The 27,473-nt window shown below is 44.6% G+C and overlaps 1 protein-coding gene across 5 annotated transcripts in view; it reads left to right on the top strand.

The window, feature by feature from the left end:
• REPS2 (RALBP1 associated Eps domain containing 2) overlaps positions 1–27,473 on the top strand; it is a 241,568-nt gene that overhangs the window by 38,266 nt on the left and 175,829 nt on the right. The window contains exon 1 of one of the 5 annotated variants that reach the window (XM_081223253.1): positions 25,010–25,081. The exons of the other annotated variants lie outside the window; for them this stretch is intronic. The gene's annotated coding sequence lies outside the window, so the exon portion shown is untranslated. Of the gene's footprint in view, positions 1–25,009; positions 25,082–27,473 lie in introns of those variants that run through there. 5 annotated transcript variants of the gene reach the window in all.

The raw sequence follows: 27,473 nt of genomic DNA, 5'->3' as shown, positions 1-27,473 counted from the left end.
AGAGACAAAAGGATAGGGACGGGACCTGCACCAGTGGGAGGGAGCCGTGAAGGAGGAAAGGTTTCCACACACAAGGAGCCCCTTCGCAGGTGGAGACTGCGGGTGGCGGAGGGGGGAAGCTTCGGAGCCGTGGAGGAGAGCGCAGCCACAGGGGTGTGGAGGGCAAAATGGAGAGATTCCCGCACAGAGGATCGGTGCCAACCAGCACTCACCAGCCCGAGAGGCTTGTCTGCTCACCCACCGGGGTGGGCGGGGGCTGGGAGCTGAGGCTCGGGCTTCGGTCGGATCCCAGGGAGAGGACTGGGGTTGGCTGGGTGAACACAGCCTGAAGGGGGTTAGTGCACCACGGCTAGCCAGGAGGGAGTCTGGGAAAATGTCTGGACCTGCCGAAGAGGCAAGAGATCTTTTCTTCCCTCTTTGTTTCCTGGTGCGCGAGGAGAGGGGATTCAGAGCGCCGCGTAAAGGAGCTCCAGAGACGGGCGCGAGCCGCGGCTATCAGCGCGGACCCCAGAAATGGGCAGGAGACGCTAAGGCTGCTTGCTGCTGCCGCCACCAAGAAGGCTGTGTGCAAGGCCAGGTCACTGTCCACACCTCCCCTCCTGGGAGCCTGTGCAGCCCGCCACTGCCAGGGTCCCATGATCCAGGGACAACGTCCCCGGGAGAACGCACGGCGCGCCTCAGGCTGGTGCAACGTCATGCTGGCCTCTGCTGCTGCAGGCTCGCCCCGCACTCCGTACCCCTCCCTACCCCCGGCCTGAGTGAGCCAGAGTCCTCGAAGCAGCTGCTCCTTTAACCCCGTCCTGTTTCAGCGAGGAACAGACGCCCTCCGGCGACCTACACGCAGAGGCGGGGCCAAATCCAAAGCTAAGCCCCGGGAGCTGTGTGAATGAAGAAGAGAAAGGGAAATCTCTCCCAGCAGCCTCAGGAGCAGCAGATTAAATCTCCACAATCAACTTGATGTACCCTGCATCTGTGGAATACCTGAATAGACAATGAATCATCCCAAAACTGAGGCGGTGGACTTTGGGAGCAACTGTAGACTTGGGGTTTGCTTTCTGCACCTAATTTGTTTCTGGTTTTATGTTTATCTTAGTTTAGTATTTAGAGTTTATTATCACTGGTAGATTTGTTTACTGATTTAGTCGCTGTCTTCCTTTTATTTATATAGATATTTTTTTTCCTTTTTCTCTTTTTGTGAGTGTGTATGTGTATGCTTCTTTGTGTGATTTTGTCTGTATAACTTTGCTTTCAGCATTTGTCCTAGGGTTCTGTCTTTTTTTTTTCTTTTTTAAACTATAGTTTTTAGCAATTGTTACCATTGGTAGATTCATTTTTTAGTTTGGTTGCTCTCTTTCTTTCTTTTTCTCTTTTTAAATTACTTTTTAATTTTGTATTTTTAATAATCTTTTTATTTTTTATTTTAATAACTTTCTTTTCTCTCCTTCCTTCCTTCCTTCCTTTCTTTCTTCCCCCCTTTCCTTCCTTCCTTCCTTCATTCCTTCCTTCCTCCCTCACTCCATTCCTCCCTCACTCTCTCCCTCCCTCCCTCCCTTCCTTCCTTTCTCCCTTTTCTTCTGAGCCATGTGGCTGACAGGGTCTTGGTGCTCTGGCCAGGTGTCAGGCGTGTGCCTCTGAGGTGGGAGAGCTGAGTTCACGACATTGGTCCACCAGAGACCTCCCAGCTCCATATAATATCAAACAGCGAATGCTCTCCCAGAGATCTCCATCTCAACACTAAGACCCAGCTCCACTCAGTGACCATCAAGCTACAGTGCTGGACACCCTATGCCAAACAACTAGCAAGACAGGAACACAACCCCACCCATTAGCAGAGAGGCTGCCTAAAATCATAATAAGGTCACAGGCACCCCAAAACACACCACCAGATGCGGTCCTGACCACCAGAAAGACAAGATCCAGCCTCATCCACCAGGACACAGGCACCAGTCCCATCCACCAGGAAGTCTACACAACCCACTGAACCAACCTTAGCCACTGGGGGCAGACACCAAAAACAGTGGGAACTACGAACCTTCAGCCTGCAAAAAGGAGACCTCAAACACCGTAAGTTAAGCAAAATGAGAAGACAGAGAAACACACAGCAGATGAAGGAGCAAGGTAAAAACCCACCAGAGCAAACAAACAAAGAGGAAATAGGCAGTCTACCTGAAAAAGAATTCAGAGTAATGATAGTAAAGATGATCCAAAATCTTGGAAATAGAATGGAGAAAATACAAGAAACATTTAACAAGGATCTAGAAGAACTAAAGAGCAAACAAACAATGATGAACAACACAGTAAATTAAATTAAAAATTTTCTAGAAGGAATCAATAGCAGAATAACTGAGGCAGAAGAACGGATAAGTGACCTGGAAGATAAAATAGTGGAAATAACTACCACAAAGCAGGATAAGGAAAAAAAGAATGAAAAGAAATGAGGACAGTCTCAGAGACCTCTGGGACAATATTAAATGCACCAACATTCGAATTATAGGGGTCCCAGAAGAAGAAGAGAAAAAGAAAGGGACTGAGAAAATATTTGAAGAGATTATAGTTGAAAACTTCCCTGATATGGGAAAGGAAATAGTCAATCAGTCCAGGAAGCACAGAGAGTCCCATACAGGATAAATCCAAGGAGAAACACGCCAAGACACATATTAATCAAACTATCAAAAATTAAATACAAAGAAAAAGTATGAAAAACAGGAACGAAAAGCAACAAATAACATACAGGGGAATCCCCACAAGGTTAACAGCGGATGTTTCAGCAGAAACTCTGCAAGCCAGAAGGGAGTGGCAGGACATATTTAAAGTGATGAAAGGGAAAAATCTACAACCAAGATTACTCTACCCAGCAAGGATCTCATTCAGAGTCCACGGAGAAATTAAAAACTTTACAGACAAGTGAAAGCTAAGAGAATTCAGCGCCACCAAATCAGCTTTACAAGAAATGCTAGAGGAACTTCTCTAGGAAGGAAACAAAAGAGAAGGAAAAGACCTACAATAACACACCCAAAACAATTAAGAAAATGGTAATAGGAACATACATATTGATAATTACCTTAAATGTAAATGGATTAAATGCTCCCACCAGAAGACATAGACTGGCTGAATGGATACAAAAATGAGATCCATATATATGCTGTCTAGAAAAGACCCACTTCAGACCTAGGGACACATACAAACTGAAAGTGAGGGGATGGAAAAAGATATTCCCTGCAAATGAAAATCAAAAGAAAGCTGGAGTAGCACTGCTCATATCAGACAAAATAGACTTTAAAATAAAGACTGTTAAAAGGGACCAAGAAGGACACTACATAATGATCAAGGGATCAATCCAAGAAGAAGATATAACAATTGTAAATATTTATGCACCCAACACAGGAGCACCTCAATACATAAGGCAAATGCTAACAGCCATAATGGGAAATCGACAGTAACGCAATCATAGTAGGGAACTTTAACACCCCACTTTCACCAATGGGCAGACCATCCAAAATGAAAATAAATACAGCAACACAAACTTTAAATAATACATTAAACAAGATGGACTTAATTGATATTTATAGGACATTCCATCCAAAAACAACAGAATAAATTTTCTTCTCAAGTGCTAATGGAACATTCTCCAGAATGGATCATATCTGGGGTCACAAATCAAACCTTGGTAAATTTAAGAAAATTGAAATCCTATCAAGTATCTTTTCTGACCACAGTGATATGAGACTAGATGTCAATTACAGGAAAATATCTGTAAAAAATACAAACACATGGAGGCTAAATAATACACTACTAAATAACCAAGAGATCACTGAAGAAATCAAAGTGGAAATTAAAAAATACGTAGAAACAATGACAATGAAAAGACACGAACCCCAAACCTATGGGATGCAGCAAAAGCAGTTCTAAGAGGGAAGTGTATAGCAATACAATCCTACCAAAAGAAACAAGAAACATCTCAAACAACCTAACCTTACACCTAAAACAATTAGAGAAAGAAGAATAAAAACCCCCAAAAGTTAGCAGAAGGAATGAAATCATAAAGATCAGATCAGAAATAAAAAGAAATGAAGAAAACAATAGCAAAGATGAATAAAACTAAAAGCTGGTTCTTTGAGAAGATAAACAAAACTGATAAGCCATTAGCCAGACTCATCAAGAAGAAAAGGGAGAAGACTCAAATCAATAGAATTAGAAATGAAAAAGGAGAAGTTACAACAGATGCTGCAGAAATACAAAGCATCCTAAGAGACTACTACAAGCAACTCTATGCCAGTAAAGTGGACAACCTGGAAGAAGTGGACAAATTCTTAGAAAAGCACAACCTTCCGAGAGTGAACCAGGAAGCAATAGAAAATATAAACAGACCAGTCACAAGCACTGAAGTTGAAACTGTGATTAAAATCTTCCAACACACAGAAGCCCACCACCAGATGGCTTCACAGGCGAGTTCTATCAAACATTTAGAGAAGATCTAACACCTGTCCTTCTCAAACTCTTCCAAAATATAACAGAGGGAGGAACACTCCCGAACTCATTTTACGAGGCCACCATCAGCCTGATACCAAAACCAGACAAAGATGTCACACAGAAAGAAAACTACAGGGCAATATCAGTGATGAACATAGATGCAAAAATCCTCAACAAAATACTAGCAAACAGAATCCAACAGAACATTAAAAGGATCGTACACCATGATCAAGTGGGGTTTATCCCAGGAATGCAGGGATTCTTCAGTATACGGAAATCAATCAATGTGATACACCATATTGACAAACTGAAGGAGAAAAAACATATGATCATCTCAATAGATGCAGAAAAAGCTTTCGACAAAATTCAACGTCTATTTACGATAAAAAACCCTCCAGACAGTAGGCATAGAGGGAATTTACCTCAACATAATAAAGGCCATATATGACAAACCCACCGCCAACATTGTTCTCAATGGTGAAAAACTGAAACCATTTCCTCTAAGATCAGGAACAAGACAAGGTTGCCCACTCTCAGCAGTGTTATTCAACATAGTTTTGGAAGTTTTAGCCAGAGGAATCAGAGAAGAAAAAGAAATAAGAGGAATCCAATTTGGAAAAGAAGAAGTAAAGGTATCACTGTTTGCAAATGACATGATACTATACATAGAGAATCCTAAAGATGCTACCAGAAAACTACTAGAGCTAATCAATGAATTTGGTAAAGTAACAGGATACTAAATTAATGCACAGAAAACTCTTGCATTCCTATACACTAATGATGAAAAATCTGAAAGAGAAATTAAGGAAACACTCCCATTTACCATTGCAACAAAAAGAATAGAAAACCTAGGAATAAACCTACCTAAGTAGACAAAAGACCTGTATGCAGAAAACTGTAATAAGACACTGATGAAGGAAATTAAAGATGATACAAGCATATGGAAAGATATACCATGTTCTTGGACCTGAAGAATCAACATTGTGAAAATGACTATACTACCCAAAGCAATCTACAGATTCAGTGCAGTCCCTATCAAACTACCAATGGTATTTTTCACAGAACTAGAACAAAAAATTTCACAATTAGTATGGAAACAGAAAAGACCCTGAATAGCCAGAGCAATCTTGAGAACGAAAAATGGAGCTGGAGGAATCAGGCTCCCAGTCTTCAGACTATACTACAAAGCTACAGTAATCAAGACAGTTTGGTACTGGTACAAAAACAGAAATATAGATCAATGGAACAGGAATGAAAGCCCAGAGATAAATGCATGCCCATATGGTCATCTTATTGTTGATAAAGGAGGCAAGAATATACAATGGAGAAAAGACAGCCTCTTCGGTAAGTGGTGCTGGGAAAACTGGACAGCTTCATGTAAAAGAATGAAATTAGAACACTCCCTAACACCATCCACAAAAATAAACTCAAAATGGATTAAAGACCTAAATGTAAGGCCAGACTCTTAGAGGAACTCTTAGAGGAAAACACCGGCCAAACACTGTATGACATAAGTCACAGGAAGATCCTTTTTGACCCACCTCCTAGAGAAATGGAAATAAAACCAAAAATAAACATATGGTACCTAATGAAACTTAAAAGCTTTTGCCCAGCGAAGGAAAACATAAGGAAGATGAAAAGACAACCCTCAGAATGGGAGAAAATATTTGCAAATGAAGCACCTGACAAAGGAGTAATCTCCAAAATTTACAAGCAGCTCATGTGGCTCAGTATCAAAAAAACAAACAACCCAATCCAAAAATGGGCAGAAGACCTAAATAGACATTCCTCCAAAGACGATATACAGAATGCCAACAAACATATGAAAGGATGCTCGACATCACTAAGCATTAGGGAAATGCAAATCAAAGCTACAATGCGGTATCACCTCCCACTGGTCAGAATGGCCATCATCAAAAATCTACAAACAATAAATGCTGGAGAGGGTGTGGAGAAAGGGGAACCCTCTTGCACTGTTGGTGGGAATGTAAATTGATACAGCCACTATGGAGAACAGTATGGAGTTCCTTAAAAAACTACAAATAGAACTACCATATGACCCAGCAATCCCACTACTGGGCATATACCCTGAGAAAACCATAATTCAAAAAGAGTCATGTACCAAAATGTTCATTGCAGCTCTGTTTCCAATAGCCAGGACATGGAAGCAACCTAAGTGTCCATTGACAGATGAATGGATAAAGAAGATGTGGCACATATATACAATGGAATATTACTCAACCATAAAAAAAAATGAAATTGAGTTATTTGTAGTGAGTTGGAAGGACCTAGAGTCTGTCATACAGAGTGAAGTAAGTCAGAAAGAGGAAAACAAATACCGTATGCTAACACATATATTTGGAATCGTAAAAAAAATAAATGGTTATGAAGAATCTAGGGGCAGGACAGGAATAAAGATGCCGACATAGAGAATGGACTTGTGGACACGGGGAGTCTCAAGGGTAAGGTGAGATGAATGAGAGAGTGGCATGGACATATGTACAGTACCAAATGTACAAGAGATAGCTAGTGGGAAGCAGCCGCATAGCACAGAGAGGTCAGCTCGGTGCTTTGTGTCCACCTAGAGGGGTGGGATAGGGAGGGTGGGAGGGAGGGAGATGGAAGAAGGAAGCGGTATGGGAACATATGTATATGTATAACTGATTCACTTTGTTATAAAGCAGAAACTAACACCATTGTAAAGCAATTATACTCCAATAAAGATTTTTTTTTTCATTAATCTTTTTTTTTTTTTTTTTGGTGGTACGCAGGCCTCTCAGTGTTGTGGCCTCTCCCGTTGCGGAGCACAGGCTCCGGATGCGCAGGCCCAGCGGCCATGGCTCACGGGCCCAGCCGCTCCGTGGCATGTGGGATCTTCCTGGACCGGGACACGATCCCGTGTCCCCTGCATCGTTAGGCGGACTCTCAACCACTGTGCCACCAGGGAAGCCCTCCAATAAAGATGTTAAAAAAGAAAAGAGAGAAGCTGCAGAGTGGGAGAAAATATTTGCAAAGCAAATGTCTGGCAAAGTACTATCTGCAATATAGTAAAAATTCTCAAAACTCAACATTGAAAAAAGGAAACAGTCCAATTAGAAAATGGAAGAAAAATAAAAGGAAAATGGTCAAAAGACATGAAGAAATATATCAGTGAAGAGGATACACAAATGACAAATAAGCACAGGAAAAGATGTTCAACATCATGAGCCATTGGAGAAGTGCAAATTAAAGCCAAATGTGATATCACTACATACCTATCACAGTAGGTGGATTAAAAAATAGTGACCTCACTAAATGCTGCAGAGAAATGGGATCCCTGATCCCTTGCTGATGGGAATGTACAATGATATAGCCCCTTTGGAAAATAGTGTGACAGTTTCTTAAAAACACTAAATATGTAACTACCATATGGGACCTAGTAATTATACTCCTGGGTATTTATCCCAGAGAAAGGAAGATTTATGTTCATACAAAAGCATGTACACAAATGTTTATAGCAGCTTCATTCCTAATAGCCTATAACTGGAAATGATACAGATGCCCTTCATTGGGTGAATGGTTAAAGAAACTGGTACATCTGTATCATGGAATACTACTCAGCAGTATAAAGGAATGAACTACTGATGTACACAATAACCTGTATGGATCTCCAGAGATTTATGCTGAGTGAACAAAGCCAGTCCTGAATGGTACATATTATGTGATTCCATTTATATAACTTATTTTAAATGACAAAATTATAGACATGGACAACAGATTAGTGGTTCTCAGGGGTTAAGGGGGCAGGGGTGGGAAGGAAATGATTGGCTGTAAAAGGGTAGCATGAAGGTCCTTGTGGTGATGGCAATGTTCTCTATCTTAACTGTGTCAAAGTCAGTGACCTGGTTGTGTTCTTTCATTATAGTTTTGTAAGATGTTACCGTTGTGGGGAACTGGGTAAAGGTTACACAGGGCCTCTGTGTATAATTTCTTACAACTGCATGTGAATCTATAATTATCCCCAAATAAAAAGTTTAATTTTAAAAAATGTATTTTAGGAAAAAAGGATCTGAAAGGATCAGAGTCAGAAGAATCATAAATACTAAATAATGTAGCACTTTTATATTTGGTGATGTTCTGAAGCCCTGGCCCAGTTTTGTTCTGAAATGGAGCCATGGAGGGGTCCATGTGAGTCTCTGTACAAAGGTGTATGATTGACTTGTTTCCTCAAGTGCTGCTAATTTGAGATGCTATTCAGTGTATGCCCTTTGAGTACCTTTTGCCTCTGGTTTTCTGTTATACACAAACTGTTTTTTTTCATTTCAGTTCCAAGGTCATTTCCAATCACCATTAATTAACTTTTATGATCTTGTTCCTGCAGTGGGTGCTCACCTAAGGACCAGAGTGTCTAGACACTGACTTGTTTTCCTGAGTAATTTTTCTCTTTGCCTGTGTGGTAGAGATTTCTTGCTGTTCCCTGATCCCTATCCCCTTCTTCTCTATGGTAGTAGAAACTCCATTTTTGAGCTGGGCACATGGCTGCCCAGAGTAGAGGTTGCACTGCTCAGATTTCATTGTAGCTCACTGTGGTTTTGTCACCAAGTACAAGCCTTCTGTTTTGATTAAGCTGTACATTAAATAGAGCTATCATTTTGCTGTAACAAACACTTAGTGAATAGGTGAAATCAAATACTTTATATAAAAGCTGTGTGTTGTGGGTGGAATTGTGTCCCCGTAGAAAGATACGTTGGGGTCCTAACCCCCAGTACCTTGGAATGTGACCTGATTTGGAAGTAGGTCTTTGCAGATGTAATGAAGTTAAGATGAGATCATACTGGAGAAGGGTGGACTCCTAATTCACCCAGGAGCAATGCCATGGGACGATGAAGATTGGAGTGATGTATTTACAAGCCAAGGAACCTCCTGGGGCTGCCAGAGGTTAGAAGAGAGGCATGGGACAGATTTTTCCTCAGAACCCTTGGAAGGAATGAACCCTGCTGATGCCTTGATTTTGGACTTCCAGCCTCCAGAATTGTAAGGCAACAAATTTCTGTTGTTTTAGGCCACCACTTTGTGGTATTTTGTCACAGCAGCCCTAGGGAAACCAGACACTGTTGTTTCAAAACTTCTTTTTGGTGTATTTAAGAAAAATGGGTTGGGGACTTCCCTGGCAGTCCAGTGGTTAGGACTCCGTGCTTTCACTGCGCAGGGCCTGTGTTCAATCCCAGGTCAGGGAACTAAGGTCCCACGTGCCGTGTGGCAAAGCCAAAAAAAAAGATAGCATTGGGTATGCATAGGCTTTTTAATCTGAGTCCTGAGATGTTTGGACTGATTATTCCTTCTTTTTTCTGGAAAATCTCACTGTACCAAACACTGACATTGTTCATTGCTCCAAAGCCCTTCCATCTTCCTTACTTTTTTTTTTTTTTTGGCCGTGCTGCTCAGCATGTAGCATCTTACCCCCATCAGGGATCGAACTGCATGTCCGCTGCAGTGGGAGCGCAGGGTCTTAACCGCTGGACTGCCAGGGAACTCCCATCTCCCTTACATTTTTATTGCTGATTTGATGTGCTTGAATGTCAGCCAAAGTCTAAGGTAAATGGCTGATGCAAGGATTGCGTGGTTTCCATGGAGACTTCTTGCAGGAGCCCTCCCTTTCTCAGTTCAACAGTTGTCAGGGAAACATCTAATTTCAGTTTGTGGCTCTGCCAATTTGAGTGGCTCTTGGAAAAGGATATAGTTAAATCTTTTCAAATAAATTCAGAGCTTTTTAAGGTTCCCTTCAAGTTATAGTAAGTTTTTCTGTAACTTAGGCATATTAACTAGTCCTCTGCCTGAAGTGATCAAAGTACCGATTTGTTCATATGCAGAAAATGTTGATTTTGAGCTTTGCCAGGGAGGAAAGCTGAGGTTCAGAGAAAGAAAGGCCCAGAGCCAGAGATCTGGTTGTCTGATGCCACATGATTCTAGTCCATAATCTTCAGCATGCCCTACAGTAAGAGAAATCCAAGGGGCCTTCCCTGTACAAAACTGTCCACAGGCTGCAGAGTTGGCAGGCTCAGCACTGTGTGTTTATTGCTTCTAGTTAGGTATTGTTGAATCAGTGGCTGGCATTGGTGGTGGTCAAAGGGAATGGTTGTGAGAGCGCAGGTTCTAGATGTAAGCAGTTCTAATAAATCGGAATCCTTATTGTGACAGCTTCCCCATGGGGCTATGTATGAAACAGTCAGGTATGGTAGATTTCAAAATTCCCCCGATACTGTGCAGCTCCTTCCATCAAGAGCTGGAGCCTGTGTCTCCAGCCTTAGAGTCTTGCCCGGCCTTGTGACTTGGTTTGACCATAGTATACAGTGGAAGAGACCTTGGGTAAGTTCTGAACCTAGGCCTGAAGAAGGATTTCAGCTTCATTTCTTGCTCCTTTGGGAACTCTGCCACCATGTGAAAAAGCCCAGGCTCACCAGCTGGAGGGTGAGAGGCCATGTGGAGGAGAATGGAGGCGCCCAGTCAGCCCAAGGGTAACTGCGGAAGCATAAGCGAGTCCCACCTGAGTTCAGCAGAGTCTGGCTTAGATGAGTATCATTGCTCAGCTGAGCTCAGCCCACATTGCTGATCCCCAGAACTATGAACTAAATAAATGTTGTTTTAAAGTTTTGGGGTGGTTTGTTTTACAGCAGTAAATGATTGATACAGCCAGGTGTGGATGCTCTGGACCAGTCAAGGCTTGCCTTTGACCTGTCCTCTGTAACACCCAGGATTCTTAGTAACACTGTCCCATTAGTAACAGAAATTACCTCTGGGTAATTTAGGCAGAAAGGGAGTTTATTGGCAAGATGTTGGGTAGCTCAGTCTTTCTTTCGGAAAACTGGAGAAACATCTTGAAATATGCACAGCTAAGGGGCAACAGTGCCAGAACAACAGGCACATTACAGCACAGAATTGGTCCGGTGAGGATGTTGGAACTGTAGCTGCTGAATATTGGATGCCCCCAGCCACAGCACACATTGCCTGCCCTGGACGTCGGGCATGAGGCTGGGCATCTTGCCGCCCCTGGGCACTGGGGTTGCTGCTGTTCCCAGAATACAATGATCTACTCTTCCTGCTGCCTCACATCACTCACTACTGATTCAAACACCTGTGTGTTGTATCTGGCCAAGCTTAAGTGCTGTGCCCATACCCTGATTGAGGAGAAATCACGAAAGTGGGTATCTGACGTTTTTAGCTTATTGAGCTGGAGGCAGGTGGAAAATCTCATAAACATTGGCAAGGGGTTCTGATGCTGGGCAGCAAAAGAAAAGTGGCAAATGTTAATCAGTTTCTGTTCTGTACTCTGGTTAGCTTAGCTGGTTACAACACAGTTAGGATGGAATGTGCTTTGTGGTTCATTCCTTGGTTCATTTGAGAGAATATACTGAGTTCTGAGGCTGTACCCTTTACACCTGCTCCTTCTCTCACACATGTGTGTCCATGGCCCTTTGGAAGGCCAGGGAATCGTGGGACCTAATTTGTATTATCTGGCTGCCAAGGTGCAGATAGTGTGTATCTTTCAGTTGGTGAGCCCGATTCCATTCACTGCCATAGTGTGCTACCTAAGAGGACTGAATGGATGGTATCTTAGTGAACATAAGGGGTTGCCTATTCGCTCAGTGAATTTGGTTCACATGACATCTGTAATAGAAATTGTCGGACGGCAAGATCTTTCAGTTCAGGTGGTTTCTCATTTTCTAGAATTTCTCTAATAACCTTTCTAAACCCTGAAGTACTTATCTGAAAAACCATTTATGTGGGATTAGTTTAAATGTTAGAAATGAAACATAAAAGAGAAAAGTATACTGCCTGGAGGGTGGGTAGTGGGTGTTTGAGGAATGTTCATCCTTTTTCCTCAGACTTCTTAGATACACACACCCCAATCAGATTATGTCTTACTTAGCTCAGGCTGCTGTAACAAAATACCACAAACTGAGTGGCTTATAAACAACAGAAATTTACTTCTCACATTTCTAGAGGCTGGAAGTCTGAGATCAGGGTGCTAACATGGCTGGGTTCTGGTGATGGCCCTCTTCTGGGTTGCAGACTGCCGACTGCTGGCTGTGTCTTCACATGGTGGGGAGCAGAGAGAGGAAGCAAGCTCTCTTGTGACTCTGTAAGGGTACAAGTTCCATTCTTGAGGGCTCCACCTTCATGACCTCATCTCATCCTAATCACCTTTCTTTTCTTGCTGCGTGGCTTGTGGGATCTTAGTTCCCTGACCAGGGACCAAACTTGTGCCGCCTGCAGTTCAAGAGTCTTAATCACTGGACCGCCAGGGAAGTCCCCTTAATCACCTTTCAAAGGCCCCATCTCCTAATATCGTCACACTGGCGGGTAAGGTTTTAACATATGAATTTGGGGGGTTCACAGACATTCAGTCCATAACAGATTAGAAACCCTTTGAGGGCAGGGACTCTTCTTTCTGTGTCAAGTATCTCTAAGTTGTCAAATCTTTAGGCATGACTTGTGAAAGTGGAGCGGACTTGGGAAAGAATACCTTGGGAGGAATCAGAACCTAGGTCTCAGCTCATCCATTGTGGTGGGGGCACCTGTGTAGGGGGACGGGTGGGTTGTATCAGGTCAGGCAATGCAGTCTGTCTGGGCTGATGAATTAGTGTCTCCATGTGATTGAAGGGAGGAGCTAGCAGATCCGCCTGGGTCCTAGGGATTTCCCTCCTGGCAAGCACAGCTCATTGGCAGGAGATCTAAGAGCAGGGAAAGTTTGGGCATCAGGGAGGTGTCAGCAGGTAGCTGGGGGTGAGGTGCAGGACAAGGACAGACAGGTGAGAGCAAGGCCAGGCCTTCAGTGATGGGTGTCTGTCATGCTAGAGAGGGAAGAGGATGGACGTGTGTAGCTGGGGCATAGAAAGGGGATTTATTTGGTCATGGAAAGAGGTGGGTTTGGGCAATATAATGTAGCCGCTGGGTCACAGTAGGAGCAATAGCAGGATAGGCTTGGGGCTGGGTTCCAGCTAGTTGGGCTGAAGCCCCTTAAAGCCATCTGGATTTGCCATGATGATGCAGGGGACTGAGGGTGCTGGTTGTCACAAGGCCATGCTGAGTGGAGGAGAACTGTCTTGAACAGGGAGGGGCCGTCTCCAGCTTTGATGCCCTGCAGTAGCCTGCTTTGATGGGGGTCAGCATCCTCAGAGGGGAGGTGAGTGGGGTGTTTGTTATTTTAACAGTTGGATAGGGTCTTCACTAGGAACTCGACAAAGAAACCCAATTAATGAAGTCAGGTTGCCTACCCCACCAGAAACTGCTGTTCTGGTGTAAGTTTAACTCTGCTGGAAGGTTCCAATCTGTGTGGGTTCATACTGGAGACTGAGAACTCCGGTGTGATCTGAGACTGAACTTGCACTTGTTCATTCCCTCTGAAGCATTTCAAGGATCTGTGTATAATAAATGGATGCTCCACTTACGTGAGATGTCCTGGCGTGCTCTGTTCATCTCGCTAAGGCACTAGTTTCTTTATTCCTTTCTCTCTCTCATTTTTTTTGGCACTAGTTTCTTTAAAAAAGAAATGTGTGTATGAGTGTGTGTGTGCGCGTGTGTGTGCGCACAAGTATGTATAAAATAAAAGATACAAAATATAGAATGGACCGAAATCAACAAACTTATAAAAATACCAAATAACCTCAGCCTGTAACTTTATTTATGAAAAGCACTAAAAATGTCAGTTAACAAATTGAAAAGCGAACCCTTTGGCTGCTGAGGTAAGTCTGAGTTGCCAGAACCAGTAAAAGCTTTGTATGATCCTGGCAGCATGTGTGTTCACCTGAGATTTTGCTGCTTCCAGCAGTATGAAATACTGTGATGTGCAGAGGCTAGAAACCTAGGCCAGAATCCCCAAAGTTTCTTTTGTAATCTGACCTGTAATTGCATTTTAATTCAGTTCTAGTGTTAAGACTGCTTTTGTGTGTGTGTATGTTTCCTTCATCTCATCAATTACTGGCGTTTAAGAGAGTGCCTGGCGCACAGTCGGCGATCAGTGAAGATTAGTTCTTACTGGGGATTCTACCGTTCTCCTCCCCTAACCGTTCTCCTCCATCACAGTGACTCTCTTCTTGTGGTGTGGGGGGGTGTTTCCTTTGTACCTCCATGGTTCACCCCCGGTGCGCTCTTCCCCTCTCCTCCGCCTTGAGCTGTTAGATCCCGGTTTCTCCCTGGGCAGGTGCCAGCCCCGAGGAACTCCTGACCCTGATGAGCATGCCTGCATGTGTGCAGCTGGCTTGGGCAGCTTCCAGAGCTATGGCACTGGCTTGCCGAAGAAGGCCTAGATAACAAAAGTCATAATGAGAAATCATTGTTATCAAATCTCTTCACTACCAATAATCCTTCCTCATTCCAAAAGACGATCTAGGTGCATGATGAAAAAAATCTGTAGAATCACTCTGTCAAACCTATATATGCCAGTCCACCGTGCAAAAACCAAAGAAGCTAGCCTAAGTGTTGAATTTCTTTGAATTCCTGTCTTTAAGAGCCATATTAATATCATATTTGACTCCTTAGCATATTTTTGTCTTTTTTTTTTTTTTTTTTTTTTTTTTTTTGCGGTACGTGGGCCTCTCACTGTTGTGGCCTCTCCTGCTGCAGAGCACAGGCTCCGGTCGCGCAGGCCCAGCGGCCATGGCTCACGGGCCCAGCCGCTCCGTGGCGTGTGGGATCCTCCCGGACCCGGGAACGAACCCGCGTCCCCTGCATCGGCAGGCGGACTCTCAACCACTGCACCACCAGGGAAGCCCCATATTTTTGTCTTTTAATACAAAAATGTTCCTTCTCCGTCCCCTGTCCCCACCCCCACCCCGCCAACCAAAGCAAACCAAACCAAACCAAAACAAAACAAACCGAACCAAAACAAAACAAAACAGAGTACATTCAAAACCCTGGGAAGATATGTTGTACAGTTGGCCCTTGAACAACATGGAGATTAGGGGCGCTGATCCTCCAAAGTTGAAAATCCATATGTAGCTTGGAGTCTGCCCTCCATATACACGGTTCCTCCACATCTGTGGATTCAACCAGCTGCAGCTCTTGTAGTATTTACTATTGAAAAAAAAATCCACGTTATAAGTGGACCTGTGCAGTTCAAACCTGTGTTCAAGGGTCAACTGTGTTTCTCTTTGCCTTTGCTTGCTTGAAATTTGGTGATTACAAAATGATTTACCTGAGCTCACGTCAGGTTCTTGCTATCCTTTAAAACTTAAAAATTTTGGGGGGGAATAGGTTGATATATTCACCTATAAGTCACAATTCAGAGGTACAAAGCAACATGCATAGGGGTTCTATTAGTGAGTGAAGAGTTAAGTCAAAGTAGGCCTATTTAATTCATTCCATAAGCCTTCCTAACGAGAAATCAATGGGATGTGTGCTGTGGGGAATACAAGGATGGTTTTTATAAAGAAATCCAGGACTTGCCCTCAAGAGACTTACAGCCTTGTTTTAGGGGGATGTAGCAGGTATCCTCAGAACCATAATACAAGTAGAAGTGGTAAGTGCCAGAGGGAGAGGTTCAAACCACAGTTTTAGCTTTCACCCATACAATTCCTTTTTTTAGAATTTTTGGATCTAGAGAAAGCTTTGTGTTCTATATAGTCTGACTGCTTCATTCCAGTAGATGACACGGAAGACTGAGGGAGGTCAGGTGCCTTCTGCATGGTCACCCAGCTAGATAGAGCTACCTTTGACAAAGGTGACTAGTTTTTATAAAGCAAGGTGCTATTAAAAAATACCTTGAGAGGGCTTCCCTGGTGGCACAGTGGTTGAGAGTCCGCCTGCCGATGCAGGGGACACAGGTTCGTGCCCCGGTCTGGGAAGATCCCACATGCCGCGGAGTGGCTGGGCCCGTGAGCCATGGCCGCTGGGCCTGTGTGTCCGGAGCCTGTGCTCCGCAATGGGAGAGGCCACAACTGTGAGAGGCCCGCGTACTGCAAAAAAAAAAAAAAAAAAAAAAAAAAAAACCTCGAGACAAATGACAATGGAAACACAACCGTACAAAATCTATGGGATGCAGCAAAAGCAGTCCTAAGAGGGAACTTCATAGCGACACAGACCTTCCTCAAAGAAACAAGAAAAATCTCAAATAAACAACCTAACCTACCACCTAAAAGAATTAGAAAAAGAACAACAAAAAACCCGTAAAGTCAGAAGGAGGGAAATAATAAGGATCAGAGAGGAAATAAATAAAATAGAGATCAAAAAAATGATAAAGCAAGCTGCTGCCTTGTCCTATGTTGACAACTTAGAGGAAAGAGCACTTTGTGTGTGTGAAGTCTGTGCTTGGTGAGGGAGGACTTTTGTAGCTTTCTCCAGCTGGGCACATTGTTTTGAAATCGCCCTTCGAGCAGGTGACAGGTGAATGGTTTTGGGGTATGTCTATACTAGTTCTTGCTGACATGGATTTAGGCTTTGTCTCTTTTTAAAAAAAAATTATTTATTTTAATTTATTTTATTTTTGGCTGTGTTGGATCTTCGTTGCCGTACACAGGCTTTTTCTAGTTGTGGCGAGCGGGGGCTAATCTTTGTTGCTGTGCGTGGGCTTCTCACTGCAGTGGCTTCTCTTGTTGTGGAGCATGGGCTCTAGGTGCCCTGTCTCAGTAGTTGTAGCTCATGGGCTCAAGAGCGCAGGCTGAGTAGTTGTGGCACATGGGCTTAGTTACTCCGCAGCATGTGGGATCTTCCTGGACTAGGGCTGAAACCTGTGTCCGCTGCATTGGCAGGTGGATTCTTAACCACTGCACCACCAGGGAAGTCCAGGCTTTGTCTCTTTCTCTTTACAACTTTTCTGAATTCATTTTAAAAAATAGATCATACATTCACATGATTCAAAATTCAAAAGGTACAAAATGAAATACAATAAACTCTTCCCTACCCCTGTACCCTAGCCAACCTATTCCCTTCCCTGGAAGCAGCTGCAGCTAAGCTTGTTAGCTTCAATTTCCAGAGATAGCATATGAATATATAAGTCAATGCATCTAGGTTCAACACCCACCCCCCCTTTTTTTTTTTGGCGTTACGCGGGCCTCTCACTGCTGTGGCCTCTCCCGTTGCAGAGCACAGGCTCCGGACGCACAGGCTCAGGGGCCATGGCTCACGGGCCCAGTCGCTCCGTGGCATGTGGGATCCTCCCGGACCGGGGCACGAACCCGTGTCCCCTGCATCGGCAGGCGGACTCTCAACCACTGCGCCACCAGGGAAGCCCTAGATTCAACCCCTTTTAAAAAAATACCTGCCATGCCCTACTGTACGTCTTGCTTTTTTCTTTTCAGCAGTTTAACCTAATGATTTTTCCATATGAGTGCACAAAGAGCTTCCTCATTCTTTTTTAGTTGGTGGTTTTTGTGGCAAACAACTGAATCCACTCCACATGGTTAAGCCAAAAAGGTATTAGGATTTTTAGGTAACTCATGGAATCGTTTGGAGGGCTGGAAGAACAGGGGGCATCTAACTTTCCAGAAACAATGGCCAAGCCGTGCATAGTTCTAGTATTAGGTGGGAGCCCCCCGTGCTCCTGCCTGTACTGAGCAGCAGGTAGCAGGGATTTGACTGGACCGCAGTTGCTTCCACCGTCATCCTGAGCCAGGAAGGCAGCTTCCCCTGCAAAAGTAGAAGCTCTGAGCAGAGTCTCTTGTCTTACACTTCTTACTTCTCAAGCAAAGTCTTGTGTGGATATTGCCATCATGGAGACCTGGTCACATGTTTGCAGTTTAGCCACAGAGGAGCCTAGGAATTCGATTCTCAGCTTTCAAGCTGGGAGGTGAGATTTGTAATATGAGAAATTTCTCAGTGGAGGAAGGCTTTTTTTTTTTTTTTTTTTTTTTATTTGCAGTACGCGGGCCTCTCACTGCTGTGGCCTCTCCCGTTGCGGAGCACAGGCTCCGGACGCGCAGGCTCAGCGGCCATGGCTCACGGGCCCAGCTGCTTTGCGGCATGTGGGATCTTCCCGGACCGGGGCACGAACCCGTGTCCCCTGCATCGGCAGGCAGACTCTCAACCACTGTGCCCCCAGGGAAGCCCGAGAAAGCCTTTTTAAGAGATGATGGGCAATCACAGATATGACAGATCTCTACTAGAGCTGCCTAGAATTCTATTGTGTGGATGAACCATGATTGATTAATATTTTAGATGATGGACCTCTGGTTGTTTTCAAATCTGTATCTTAGGTGATACATATTGAATGAACTTGTACATATGTCATTTTGCTTGTATAAAGTGGAATGTAAATTCCTAGAGGTAGAATCGCTAGATCCAAAGTTTGATTATAATTATTTTTTTTATTGTAATTTTTATGGATGTTGCCAAATGGTCTCTATACTGTTCTGTGCTTCCATTGGCAGTGTATAAGTTCCTGGTTTTTCGCCCAGAGTCTTTTCCCTGTTCAGATTCCATCTGAGCCAGAGTGGCAGGTTGGGTCTTCCCTACTACTGGGGTGAGTTTTGACCTTGGGCCACAAATGTTGACAAGCTGGATCTGGGGTCATAACCTCTGCCATTCATTCATTCATTCATTCATCTATCAATTAATTATCTTGGCTGGATTTGGTCTGCAACTTAGTATAGTCTCTCTGGTCCTAAATTAAATGGCATCTTGGGGGATCTGAAAGGTAATGGAGCTTCCAAAATTGATTTGCAACTTGGGAGTAGCTTACATGTTGGGAGATCTTGGATCATTATGTGTTCCAGATGCATAGGGATGTTTTCAAAGAATGGTTATGAAGATTTATAACACCTTCTCCTTTTAAAACTAAAAAGCAAATAAGTGAAATAAGACAGATGAAGACAAATACTGCATGGTATCATATATGGAATCTAAAAAAAGAAAAAAAAATGTTGACCTTATAGAAACAGAATGGAATGGTGGTTGCCAGGGGTTGTGGGGTGCAGGAAATAGGGAGAGTCACTGGTGAAAGGGTACAAACTTTCAGCCCTAAGATGAATAAGATACGAGGATCTGCTGTATAACATGGTGACTGTAGTTGATAATGGTATTGTGTAAGTGAAATTTGTTTAGAGAGTAGAACTTAAGTGTTCTTACACACACAAAAAAGGTAAATATGAGAGGTGATGAATGTGTCAATTAACTCGATGGTAGGAATCCTTTCACAGTCTATACGTACATTAAGTCATCACATTGTACACTTTACATATATGGCAATTTTATTTGTCAATTATACTACCTCAATAAGGGTGAAAAAAGCAAAATATCATTTTTAGCATGTGAATTATTGTATAGATTTTGCTGATATCTGAAAGTTGGCTCCAGTTGTTTGCTGTGGAAGTTTATAGTAATGTAGGAAGCCCTAGTTCAAAAGCTCCTGAAAATTTTAAACAAATGTATATAAATGGGTGGAAAATGCGGTGGGGGATACATGTGTGTTCTTTTCTTCTACTGGAACTGTTCACTGTTTAAGTTGGAATTTACTTAGTGTAGCTGATTAGTTTAGGAAAATACCTTTCTGCCTGGCTTTGAGCATATCTGCAGGATGTCGTGCATTGCTCTGGGAGGCAGTGTCTTATCGGGGCTTGCTAACCCTTTCTGTAAAGGGCCCGGTAGTAAATATTAGGCTTTGAGGGCCAAGAGGCAAAATTGAGGATATTGTATAGGTATTTATATGACAAGAGAGAAAGCAAACTTCCACAAAGTTTTTATTGACAGAATTCAAAATATGATAATTGAGTACAAGTTTTTTTTTTGCGGGGGGTGGATTAGTACAGATCTACTAGTAAGAAGTATGGAATTTTTGTTTTGGGGATAACGTTTTACCTCACAGAGTTCAAAGTTAGTGTTCCCTGTCATCAAATTGACTGCAAATGTTCATCTGTAAAAACCACTCTCAGCACATACAAGACCAGGCAGTGGGCCAGATTCGGCTCGTGAGCATCAGTTTTCCAACCCCTGATGTAATGGAAAAACCTTTACATTTGGACCCAGGCACATGTAGGTCTGAGTACTGGCTCTGAACCTGTGACCTTGAACATCTCACTGAACTTTCTGAGTTGTGGCATTTATTTGTGCATAAACTGGAGGTAAGGACAGCCACCTCATGGAATAAATATCATCCCCATGTTTGTTACGATTTTTGTGTTAAGATTCCAGTTCTGTAGATGCTGATATAACTTAGCTAGACTTACTTGGAATTAGTATTGGGCAGAGTCAAAAGCTGATTTGTCAGGGGATAGAATTTTCCAATGGTCTCAATGTACTATGTGAAAATATGTTTTTGCAGTGGAGAGATCTAGCAGTCACCGTCTTAACCAAATGGCCAAACTTGGCAATTAGTGGTGGGATGTTTGGAAATTACGTACCCCTCACTGTTGTGTACCTCTTACTATATCACAGTACCACCTGTGTGGTGTTCTTGCCAGAAATGTTTGACTTGAATGTTATCCCAAGGAAACAGAAATCCAAAATGTGGAACATTCTGCAGGACAACTGGCCTGAACTCCTGAAAGGATTGAGTGTCAATGAAGAACGGAGGTGGCATTGTTTTAGATTAGGGAAAGACAGAGGAGACATAAGATAAAAATGTAATGCACGAACATTGATTAAATCCTGGATGGGAGAAGGGAAATTCAGTTCTATAGGCCATTTTTAAGACGGTTGAGGACATGAGAGTGTGGACCATATGTTGTGTGATAATACTAATGGTGACTCCCTCAGATGTGGTGATGATGGGGGGATAGTGTAGGAGAATAGTCCTGTTTTGGTAGGTGAATAGTAAACTATTTAGAGGTGGGGGAGGGAGGAAAAAGAGGGAGAGAGGAAAAGGGAGTTGGGGGGGGATGAGAGAGAGAGAAAAGAGTAAGTCGTTTCGTTCAGCACGGCTTACTTCCTGTCTTGGCACTGCGTGTGGTACTTTCAGTGGGGAGGTGCCCAGGATACTTTAATAAGTACTTTCAGGTATTAGTGGGCTTCCGTGTCTGAAATCACACGTGAGCCCTGAATGTCTGTCTTCTCTTTAACGGGATGGGGCTTTGGCTTAGGCATGTGCTGGGGCGCCTCATGTTGGGTGATCAGACCTGGGGGTTCATATTTTCTTGGGTGGCTCACCCAGGTCCCTCTGGACTGAAAGTCCCTCTTGATATTTAGAACGTTTACATGAGTGGGAAAGGAAAACCCAGGACAGTGGACCTGACTCTTCAGCTGTTTCCCGAGAGGCTGAGGTACAGCTTATACGCATGTACTTTAAATCCTCTTTATTTCTGGTTTCGAGGGGCCTCTGTGGAGGCTGGCATCTCCTGGGGTATGCTAAGCAGAAGGAGGCTGGGGGCAGAAGGCCGTGATGAATCTTTAGCGCACTGAGTGGCTGGAGCACCACTGAGAGGTTCTAGATTGTGAGGCCAAGGGCCAGGGGTTGGGGGCGGAGGGCCAGGGGAAGGGGCCGAGGGCCAGGGGAAGGGGCCCAGGGCCAGGGGTAGGGGCCCAGGGCCAGGGGTAGGGGGCGGAGGGCCAGGGGAAGGGGCCGAGGGCCAGGGGTAGGGGGCGGAGGGCCAGGGGAAGGGGCCGAGGGCCAGGGGTAGGGGGCGGAGGGCCAGGGGTAGGGGCCGACGGCCAGGGGAAGGGGGCCGAGGGCCAGGGGAAGGGGCCGGAGGGCCCAGGGTAGGGGGCGGAGGGCCAGGGGAAGGGGCCGAGGGCCAGGGGTAGGGGCCGAGGGCCAGGGGTAGGGGACGGAGGGCCAGGGGTAGGGGGCGGAGGGCCAGGGGTAGGGGGTGGAGGGCCAGGGGAAGGGGCCGAGGGCCAGGGGAAGGGGCCGAGGGCCAGGGAAAGGGGGCGGAGGGCCAGGGGTAGAGGCCGAGAGCCATGGGTAGGGGATGGAGGGCCAGGGGTAGGGGGCGGAGGGCCAGGGGTAGAGGCCGAGGGCCAGGGGTAGGGGCCCAGGGCCAGGGGTAGGGGGTGGAGGGCCAGGGGTAGGGGCCGAGGGCCAGGGGTAGGGGGCGGAGGGCCAGGGGTAGGGGGCCGAGGGCCAGGGGTAGAGGCCGAGGGCCAGGGGTAGGGGGCGGAGGGCCAGGGGTAGGGGGCGGAGGGCCAGGGGTAGAGGCCGAGGGCCAGGGGTAGGGGGCGGAGGGCCAGGGGTAGGGGGCCGAGGGCCAGGGGTAGAGGCCGAGGGCCAGGGGTAGGGGGCGGAGGGCCAGGGGTAGGGGGCCGAGGGCCAGGGCAGAGCGTGGTGCAGTCTGATCCTCATTCTCTGACCCTGCCTGGTCCCTCCTAGCTGAGCAGGTAGGGGACAGAGCAGCTAATACTCTGTTATATTCCTGCAGGATCTCTTCGGGCTCTGTGGTGTGAGATGACTAAAGCCCATTTAGCAGTCACTTGTAAAAGTAATTACAAGATGAGAGAAAGAAGAGCATTTTGGTACTATGGGCTGTGAAAGCCAGTTAATTCAACAAACATTCATTGAGCAACCGAATATGTAGTAAGCATTGTAAAGTATAAGTCCTGGGCGATACAAATGATAAAGATATACTCTTGCCTTGTGCTGGGCACTTGAGGGGTATGGGAAAGAGATGGGGTACACGGGAGACAATGACCAGAATCGTGATTTTGCTCTATTAAAAGGCTAGTGATGTGACAGAAAAGTAGTGAAAAGGACTATGGGAATACAGAATGGAATTGACTGTGGTTTCAAAGATAAGGTTGGTCTTGAGGTGATTTGAAGAAAGCGTCTGGTGGGTAAAGACGTGGGGAGGGGGACTTTCCTGGTGGTCCAGTGGGTAAGACTGCGCTCCCAATGGAGGGGGCCTGGGTTTGATCCCTGGTCAGGGAACTAGATCCCACATGCATGCCGCAACTAAGAGTCTGCATGCAGCAACTAAGAAGTCCGCATGCCACAACTCAGAAGTCCAAATGCCGCAACGAACATCTCATGTGCTGCAACTAAGACCCAGCGCAGCCAGAAGGAAGGAAGAAAGGGAGTGAGGAAAGAAAAGAAAGAAAGGAAAGAAACATTTAAAAACAAACAAACAAAAAAGAAGTGGGGAGACATCCAGCTTCCAGATGGGAGACATGCCAGGTGCCGAGAGGCCTGCATGGCTGTCCTGTGTTGAGAGGCCGGTTGGCATCTGGAGTGGCTGAAGCCTTGGATGCAGGAAGGGGAGGAGACAGGCTTGTTGGCAACGTAGTTTGGGCCAGATGGGAGGGCCTGAAAACCATGGTCAGGGCTCTGGGTTTTACAAGAAAGGGCACGAGGAGCCCCGGAAGCCTGCTTGAGTTGGGGGGGGGCGGTCTTGTTTTAATAAGATATCATGGAGGGAATGTGGAGGATGGTGTGTGAGGTCTCAGGAGTCTGGGGGCCGGACTTGAAGGAGTAGGTTTGTGAGCAGAGACTCTGAACTTGGGGAGCTGTGGTGGAGGGAGAGTAGAAAATAGGGGTCTGCTAATGTTCTTGGAGAATTCTTCCAACCCCTCACGCCAGAACTTTGAATTTTTAAATCTCTCTGAGGAAGTCTTTAAAAATACTTGAAGGAGGAAGCTTATTCAAACCTTCGAACAGTTTTGAAAATTTATTACATTTCAGCTCAGAAGGAAAGTATTATTTCAGGCAAACTGGAACGGGTGTGGACTGATTACTCAGCACAGCCACTTAATCTTTCAGAATTAGGTAGGAGGGAAGCTATTTTAGTGGCCTTCCATCTTCTTCCAGAACTTGGTCCAGGTTCCTCCCAAATGGTCAGTGAATTTTTCTGATGCGTGTCCAGCACCCCGACAGTTGAGCGTACATCTGTAGGCTGTGAGGAAGTTGATTTCATCCATTCCTTTTTTTTTTCTTCCCATCTCTTGCCTTCCACCTGAGAAAACAAACATGAGTCCATAGGTTCTTGTTATGCGTTAGAACTTTGCACAATGTGTAACCTAAGATGGATCCAGCTGAGAGGATTGCAGGTTTGGAGTTTAGACTAAAGAAGAGGAGTGGAGTCTTTTCATTTTTTCTTTATTTTGAGAAAATCTTGGCAACTGGGACTGTTTGAAGGAGCAGTTACATAAAATATCTTCTGCTAGTTGAGTATCTGGGATAAAGCACCACAATTTTTTCTTTTTCTTTTTTTTTTTTTGCGGTACGCGGGCCTCTCACTGTTGCGGCCTCTCCCGTCGCGGAGCACAGGCTCTGGACGCGCAGGCTCAGCGGCCATGGCTCACGGGCCCAGCCGCTCCACGGCATGTGGGATCTTCCCGGACCAGGGCACGAACCCGTGTCCCCTGCATCGGCAGGCGGACTCTCAACCACCGCGCCACCAGGGAAGCCCCCACGATTTTTTCTTTAGATTGCGTTAAAACATTTCTACCCACAATTTAGAACTTTTCCATGGAGAATTTAGACTTAGAACATTTTGAACCTCAATAAAGAAAAAAAAACTTACAGAATTAACCTGCATCTTGGACTGAGAAGTCTCAAGCTTACGAGATTCCATATGTAAGTTCCAAAGGCCTATAATTTATCATCCTTGCGGCTTGACTATTTCAGAAAGTTCTTGGCATGTCTCATGGAGATTTGGTGTACAAAGAGCAAGAAGAGTGGCCTATGGGCTTACCTCACTTATGTGTGTATATTCTACATTGGCTACAAAGCAGTGATTCTACCGGTATATGGGAGCAAAGGACAGATTCCAAGGTAAATGAGGCGGTTTACTAATGCCAGATCTGGGTGTTAGTCTTGAAGTATCATAGTGAATATTTTAGCAGCAATTTCAGTTACCTTTAGTTAAGAGCTTTTCTAGTTCTATGTGATAGTTATGGTAAAGGAAGTTTACCTTGATAATAAATTAACACTGACTGAAATATAGTTGTTAAATTGTTCATATCGCGAGGATTACAATTTCTTAATATTAAGGAATTACTCTGCAAGACTATATTGATGATGTTAGTTTTTTTTCATGTATAGGCAATCCTGTATCCAAAGATGTGTAATTTATTTATTCACAGTAAGGAATGTATTATAAAACTCAATTACTTGAGCTTCCCTGGTGGTGCAGTGGTTAAGTATTTGTCTGCCAATGCAGGGGACACAGCTTCGAGCCCTGGCCCGGGAAGATCCCACATGCCACGGAGCAACTAAGCCTGTGTGCCACAACTACTGAGCCTGCGCTCTAGAGCCCGCAGGCCACAACTACTGAAGCCTGCACACCTAGAGCCTGTGCTGCGCAACAAGAGAAGCGATGACAGTGAGAACCCCGCGCACTGTAATGAAGAGTAGACCCCGCTTGCAGCTACTAGAGAAAGCGCGCACACAACAACGAAGACCCAATGCAGCCAGAAAAAAAAAAAAAAACTCACTTACTTTTTATTTGTGAGGGTTGCTTCATTCACTTGATGGAGAATTTTTTGGACTGTATCCTGTATGCCTATCCTTGCGCTAGGAGATAAATAGAAGTTACCCATTGCCCTTGGAGAGAAGACATTTTAATGGGAGCAGATAATTATAATATTTGATAAGTGCTGAAATAGACATTAAAAAGCTTGAATATGGAGAATTTCAAAATGTATACAAACATACACAGTAGGAGGATGAGCCCTCACAAACCTGTCACCCAACTTCAGGCATTTTCAACTCTTGGTAATGCTTGTTTCACCCATACTCTACAGTTACTCCCTTTCCTCCTTTTATTTTGGAGCAAATCCAAGACAATAAGGTATCATGTGATAGACATTTATAGACATCTGAATAGTCAGTACACTGGGAAAAGAGACTATACCTGGTGACTTGAGAAGGAGCTACAGAGCAGTAACATTTGAGTTTAATCTAGTGGGGAGTGAGGGTGTTCTAGGTCGAGGTGAATGGGATGGAACCCAACAATTATTGAACACTGCTAAGCATCATATCAGGTTCATTTAGTACATTATTTAATTTTTTCCCTCATAGTCTTATGGGAGAGACAATATCTCTATTTTATCAATACATATGAGGAAACTAGATTTCAGCCTGACCAACCTTGACTTCAAGGCTGTTTAGTTTCCCATCTTCTGCGCCGTGTACCTTAGGCACAGAAATGTAAAAGGTCAGGATGTGCTTGGGAAAGCAGGAGAAGCTGAATGCAGCTACAGAATTGTGTGCATGTGTGTGTCCAGAGATGAAACTAGAGAAGCTGCTCAGGGCCAGGTTGTGAAGGAACTTTAATGCTGCGCTAAGAAGATAGGATTTTGTCCTGAGGTGGTGGGGATCCAGGCTGAGATGCCTTTAAGCATGAAAACAGTACTGTTAGCTTTTAAAAGGCAGGTATGCAGGCACTATGGAGGATGAACTGGAGTTGGAAGATGAGCTGAGGAGAGACTGGTTCGAGAAAATTATTTGTTCAACCACTATTTATTAAGCATAATCAACGTGGCAGGGAAAGGAACTGGTGAGTAAGACATACATCTCCCTGTTTCATGGAGCTTAGCCTAGTAGAGAATCAGTTACATGCAAATGGCCTATCGTGATGTGATTTTATAATAAGAAATATATATTTGGTCTTCAACCCAGTTCCTGGCACAGAGCTCCAAAAACCCTTGGGATTTCCTGTGATAAGAGCAATAAAGGTGTCTTGTTATGTTAACGAGGTGACTTTTGGAAAAGTCCCTAGGTAACAAGGTTGGAGGCTGCTTCCAGGGGACCAGATGGTTGGAGGGTTGGAACTTTCAGTACTCCCCCCCAAGCCCCTCCCAAACTGGAAACCATACCGATGTCCAGTGGCAGGGGATAAATAATACTGAGTGACAACAAAAATGAGTGAACCGCAGTTTCACTCAACAGCTTGGAAGAATGTCACAAACAAGTTTAGAAACAAGCAAGACTAATCTGTAGTATTAGAAGTTAGGAAGATGATGGGTGGGTAGTGACTGAAAGGAGCTTCGAAGGGGGGCTTCTAGAGGCTTGTAAGTTTTGATTTCTTTCATTTTTTTTAAAAAAATATTTATTTATTTGGCTGCGCTGGGTCCTAGCTGTGGCATGCGGGATCTTCATTTCGGCACGTGGGATCTAGTTCCCTGACCAGGGATTAAACCCAGGCCCGCTGCATTGGAGCGTG

This window comes from Mesoplodon bidens, assembly GCF_964165515.1.
Source record: "Mesoplodon bidens genome assembly, chromosome: X".
Taxonomy (NCBI): domain Eukaryota; kingdom Metazoa; phylum Chordata; class Mammalia; order Artiodactyla; family Ziphiidae; genus Mesoplodon; species Mesoplodon bidens.
This window is presented reverse-complemented; position numbering and strand designations above follow the sequence as displayed.